This window comes from Sphaeramia orbicularis, chromosome 7 (genome assembly GCF_902148855.1).
Source record: "Sphaeramia orbicularis chromosome 7, fSphaOr1.1, whole genome shotgun sequence".
Taxonomy (NCBI): domain Eukaryota; kingdom Metazoa; phylum Chordata; class Actinopteri; order Kurtiformes; family Apogonidae; genus Sphaeramia; species Sphaeramia orbicularis.
Genome location: NC_043963.1, coordinates 11,959,228 through 11,965,680, shown reverse-complemented (window position 1 = coordinate 11,965,680; position 6,453 = coordinate 11,959,228).

Here is a 6,453-nt window from a genome sequence, read left to right as displayed (position 1 = left end):
AGCGCTTGAAAACAGAATCTTAACAGTAATCAGGTTTGATCATATGACATGTTATTTTTGAGTTCTCTATTATCTTGGGATCATAAGGAACCAAACATTAAAAGATAAATTATCTAAAATACAAAAAAAGAGAGACAGAACTAGACAAATGAAAAAAAAAAAATTACTTAGGATGTAGAGGTTACAACATTAAAAACATAATTGCCACCGCCGCCATTCTCAGCCTCTGTAAAGCAGTGTTGATAATACTAGTAATTCAGTCTGGAAGACATAAAGGTGATGGTGTTTCCAAAAAATACTTATTATATTAACTTTTAATCTTAAATTTACAAGGTTCAGTGTGTAAGACAAAGTTGCATCTAGCACCAAAGTTACAGATCACAACAGACAGACTAACTCAGGCCTTTTTTGAGGATTTTAACTCTGGTCCAAACTCAGACATTATGAGGGGGGTTCAAAAAGTTAATGGAAAAAGAACATAGCTTTGACATTTGAATCACATGGCCCTCAGTTTTACAGATGGACGCTTGCAGAAGTGCATTGACCTTGATGGAGCATTTGTTGAAAAATAAACATAATAACTTAACCCATAAAGATCCAAACAACCACTGGTGACCAAAAGCATCTACTGATATAAAATGTTTAATAACTTCTGAACCATTAAACCTATCAATATGTTGAAATAATTGGTGTAAAATGCAGTTTGCCATCTTTTCAGGGTCATCAGATATGACCCACTTGGACATTCAGAGGCTCCATAGTTACCATGGAAACACCGTCATCTTCTACAATATTGATTCACCAGTAAAGCCCATAGAGTTGGATCAATGACAGTGGATGAACACACTGGGTTTATGTTCAGTTAATTATATTTTATTGGAAAAAAATCTATTCTTCTTCAGTTTTCTCTGTTTCTGATATAATAACCCTCAACTTTAATCTGAGCTTTTATGAATGTCTACATGATCAGTAAATTAAATATATGAAGATAGCTGATTTTCACTGGACAAATGCAAAATACAGAGGATAATATTAAAATAAATGGTGATAAATCACTTAAGAAAAGTTCAATATAGAGAAAAAAAATACTTTGGAACTGCCAAAAAAGTAGCACTGGGTCTTTATGGGTTAAATTATTTTTTCCAACTGTCCTTTTTCCATGAAGTTATTGACGCTCCCTCATAGATGGTGACGGTCATGTACCTTAACACTGATGCCACCTGTTACTAAACAGAAAGAGGAAGAAAAAGCCCACCCTCTCCATGATGTAAATGACTCAAAAAGAGTTACAATTATTTTTTTCAGGTGATTGTACACTAATGAAAACATAATTGTGAATGCTATATTGAACTTCTAAATGAGATCGCTCTAAATCTTACACACTGAACCTTTAAATCACACATGTTGGTTAACAGGCACTGATATGGCTGCATTCTATGAGTTCTACTGGAATTTCACCACTAGTTGACGATACAGGGACTGGCTACTTCACGCTTGACCTTTGCCCTCAGTCTGCGTAGTTCTGCATTCTCGCCATCTACCACTAGACCACATTCAATCAATGTCCAGGCTTTATTGAGTTGCTGTTCTCCATATTGCTGTAGCGCCCCCCGTAGGAAGCACTCGGCCACACGCAGCCTGCCCAGACCAGCCTCCACACACTGGACGGCCTGGTCTTTATGGAGCTCCAGGGCCCGGGCGAAGTCCTCCAGAGCTGGTCCCTCTCTGGAGCAGTGAACCAGGCTGCGGCCTCGTCGACACAAGTCCTCCGCCTGGACTCGGAGGTCGTCAGAGCAGCTGGGGTCGGAGACGCTGTGTCTGTGGATGACTCTGTCCAGGTCTGCGACAGCCCGGTCATGTAGACCCAGCTGAGACAGGCAGGCAGCCCGTTGACGGAGGTACTGGAGTTTGTGATTCCCCGCTGCTTGGACCGCCACGGTGAGGAGCGCCAGGGCCTGATCCCATTGGCCACCAGAGGACACGGTGCTGGCCTGCTGTGCAGCCGCCTGATCCAAAGTAAAAGATAACATTTCAGTTCATACAGTCGCGGAAAAAATTATTAGACCACCCCTTGTTTTCTTCAATTTCTTGGTCGTTTTAATGCCTGGTACAACTAAAGGTACATTTGTTTGGACAAATATAATGATAGCAACAAAAATAGCTCAAAGTAGTTTAATTTCAGAGCTGATATCTATTCATTTTCCATGGTTTTCTTGATAATAACCAAAATCACTTCAGTTCTTACATTAATATCTATGGCATTGTACTGACAAAAACAGTGCTTTTAGGCATTCCATGTTTTCTTTTCTGTCTGTTTTGTCACATGATACACACAGGAGTTAGTACTTGATTGCATAACCATTGTTTTTGATGACTTTTGAGGGTCTAATAATTTTGATACTGGACTCACTTTTGTGTGTGTATGTGTGTGTATGTGTGTGTGTCTTTTTTACTTGACTGTTTTTATATTCATACTTTTTATTCCTGACTGTTATAAATGATGTGTGTATTTTACTTGAGCACCTAACAGAACATAAAACCAAATTTCGTTGCCCTGTACAATGGTATTTTGCAAGGTCAATAAAGCTTATTCTATTCTATTCTATTCATACAAATCTTACAAACACAGATAGGAAACAAACATAAGATAAACATAATATATAACAGCATAATTTAAAAATGATAAAATGCTCAATGCTGCTTATTTTCCCTGAATTCTATTTATTTATTTATTTTATTTGCACAAAATAAAAACAGCAATAGAAAAAAAACAACAACATTTAAACAAGTAACAAAATTGTGCAGGAGAGGTTAGAAGCCAAAAAGAAGGCTTATATGAATACCTCCCCCGAAAAGAACAATACACAAAAAAAAGAATTAAAAAATACAGTATAACTGAAATAATAAGCTCTATAAGCTCTAGCTCTAGCTTTCTTTCACAGCCAGTCAACAGTTAGAAACCCAGAAAAAAAAATTGAAGGGTTTTGTATGAAGGGTAAACTATTTAAAGTACAGGGTTTGTCTCTATTACTCTGTATCTCTCTGAAAGCAAAATATGTGTACTTTTATCAATTCTGTCATTGAAATGTCAGTATATAAATAATAAAAAGTAATTTGCTGATGGCAGTAAAATAAAATTGTTGCCACACCAGCAGAATTCATTTTGGCAAAGGCGCTCAGACACCCTAAATCTGGGTTTTCTGAGCATTGGCGTACCTGCGCGGTGCGTTTTCGCTGATTGAATGGGATCAGGGCCAGTAAGGAGTCCAGACTGGATGGATCTTTCTCTGTTAGTTTGCTGAGCCTGCGAGCTGCGCTGCGGTAGTTCTGCTGCCAGGCCTCCACCACCCCAACCCGGGCCTGAGCCACCGCATCCCTGGGCTCCTGTCCAAACACCTGGCACAGATGAGCACCTGCTGCCTTAACCTCACCTGGAGCAGATAGAACAACACAGCAATTCAACACAAGCTTAAAAACACAGAACATTCTCACCCAAACCACTGCACAAATAGCATTAAAACAATCGAAAGCAGAGTGAATTATAACTATAATGAACAGAATAAGGGAATTAAAACAGATATAAACTAGGTCTCAGAATGCAGGATTTTACTATATTTACGTAAAAACATCACAATCCAGTCAGACCATCTCCACACGTCAAATTTAAAGCTGATAGTTTATTACTTGTTCATGTGTCAATAGGGTTGGGTCAAATTTCTAACAATGATACTTACGTTTTTATCGCTTTATAACTATTTTTTTCAGTAATGTGGCAATAGAAATTCTCAGTTTCATTTTTCACCTTCAGAGCAATTTACCACAGTTTAGCATTGTCTGTTTTAACTCTGTAGTTTCATGTTTTAACACCCTGCTAATCTATTTACAACTTGAGGTTGTCTGTTACACACTATGAACTACGAACACTATGAAAGCCTGATGATACTTTTATAGCACTGAAATTTGGTATCAAATATCAGGCATCATTCAGTGCTCAATACTATGTAAGCACTTCAGTTGGTTCAGTACTCAGCTCTATATGTTAATCTCCTGTTAACAGTCATTTAAACATATTTATTGATGTTTTATGTATCCATAGGTGTAAATGTAAGAGTGATTGTTTGTCTCTATGTCAGCCCTGCAATGAACTGGCGACATCTCCAGGGTGTACCCCACCTTCGCCCATAAGTAGCTGGGATAGGCTCCAGCGACCCCCGTGACCCTAGTTAGGATAAAGCTGGTTCAGATAATGAATGAATGAATAAATGAATAAATGAATGTTTTATGTATTTGAATTCAGCACATTAGCAAAAACAGTTCTGATGAAGACGAGGTGAGAAACCAAGCATTCCACAGAATGGAAACCATCAGTAGAATCTGACAGTCCAACATAATGAGATGTGTTTTAGCCTAGGAAAAGTCCAGAACTAGGAGATCTAAAGAGTTATAAAGGAAGATCGTTTATTTTGTTCTGTAACATTATAAAGACTGTTTACTAAATTGTTGAAATGCTTTTCCATCCCAATGACTCCATATGTTGCACAATATATTGTTTAACTAAAACCAACAAATGGTAATGTATTTTTTATTCTAAATCATTAAGATATGAAGCACTTCTGCAACGCATCTCAGTGCAAATTGAAGCAGCAAATCCTGGCTCCCATCATACCTTTGGCTAAGAGTATGTCCACGTAAAGCAGATGCCATCTGGGGTCTCTACAGTCAGTCCTCATCAGAGCTCCACCTATGATAAAAGCCTCTCGGAGCTGCTCTTCATGGCAGGGGACAGTGTGACGGGACAGGATGTCTGACAGGTTGCTGCGGCAAAACTGATGCAGCCAATCGCAGACCAGTTTCCGAGCCTTGTCCTTCAGCGACAGGATGTCCTTAGTGACGATGTCAACATTTATTTGAAGTGCTGCCAGAATGTCATGAGTGCATTCCTACATGAAAAAAAAAATTACTTTGAGTGTTACAGTAAATGGACTGTACCATAACCCTTTCAGAGCCATGATGAAACCAAAGTTAAGATGCTGATATGAACTTATATTTGATCAACTATGTATTAATACAAAACAATATGGAGACTATAAATTAAGTCATTTGTATTTAAAAATTGCTGTCATGTTAGACGTTCCTCTTTTGACAATGATCTGAATGAGGTAGTAATTAATAGCAACTGGTACAGTATCACATCTTTGAATACCTTGATATCGACATTTATGAATATTGTACTCTAACAACATTTCATTTATTTGGATAATTCATTGGTTGATCAAAAAGAGGAAAAACTGTCACTGGAATCTGAATGAGAACAGGAAATAAACACAACAAAAGAATAAAAAGTGCTATTTTAACCTATGTAAGATAACCAGATATACTAATAATAATTAAAAATTCATAAATCATAAAATTGAGGCCCTAATGTAACATCTTTACCCTCTGTTTTTCTTTTTTTCCCCATAGATAGGCACAGGTCAAAGCTGTCAGGTGTGGATTAAAGTAAAAAAAAAACTCAGAAAAAACAGATGAGTCACAAACTGTCAAGACGGATTTAAAACTGAAATCAACCATCTAAAGTACAGGCTCTGCCTACAAGCACATTTTGACAGAGACAAGGCTACCTTTTGTTGGTTCAGCATGAGGTAGGTAAAGCCTCTTCCACAGAGGGCCTGCACATGTTTCGGGTTCTCCTTCAGAATGGCACTAAAATCATAGATGGCTGTCTTTCGTTGGCCCAGTAATGCGTAACACCTGGCTCTCTCCAGCAGCGAATCAGCCGCCTCACCACCTGAAAAAGCACAGTTTTATTAACTGTTGCCTGGTTTTCCAATATTTATATATTTAATATCGAAATGTACGAAATCTTTAGCTATATTAAATATAGAGTGACTCAATTCCTCAATCTATTAATTATCAATTAAGTCAAACACTAGATTTCATCACTGACTACATTTATATGGACAAAATAGTCAGTTTTTTTTAAACCTATTCTGAAAAAGATGAAAGTACTAATGAGCTGTTACATGGCTAATGCAAAAAGGAATATTCCACTATAATATCGTCACTTTCCTAAAATCATCACTGAAATCTATTTTTTCTTTTGGCAAAATTTTTGGCCTAAATCATCAAACACTACGTTTTTTGTGTTTCCTGAAAAAGCTGAAAAAATTACTTTGGCAATAATTTTAGGAAGGTGACAATATTATAATATTATAAAATACTCCAGTTAATAACCGGGTTTAAAAAATGTTCCCCCTGGGGCAGATGCTCCACTGTGTATACATACCCTCCCACTTCTGTTTCTTCAACCATCCTCTTGAAAAGGAAATGTCTTCCAGAAATGTGGACATGTCTTTGTCGTATGCATTTCTACCAGAGAGTCTTAGTCTTTACTCTCACTTAGCGTAAACCGGTTACTGTGTGACACAATGAGTAGTAAAACATGCAAATTAG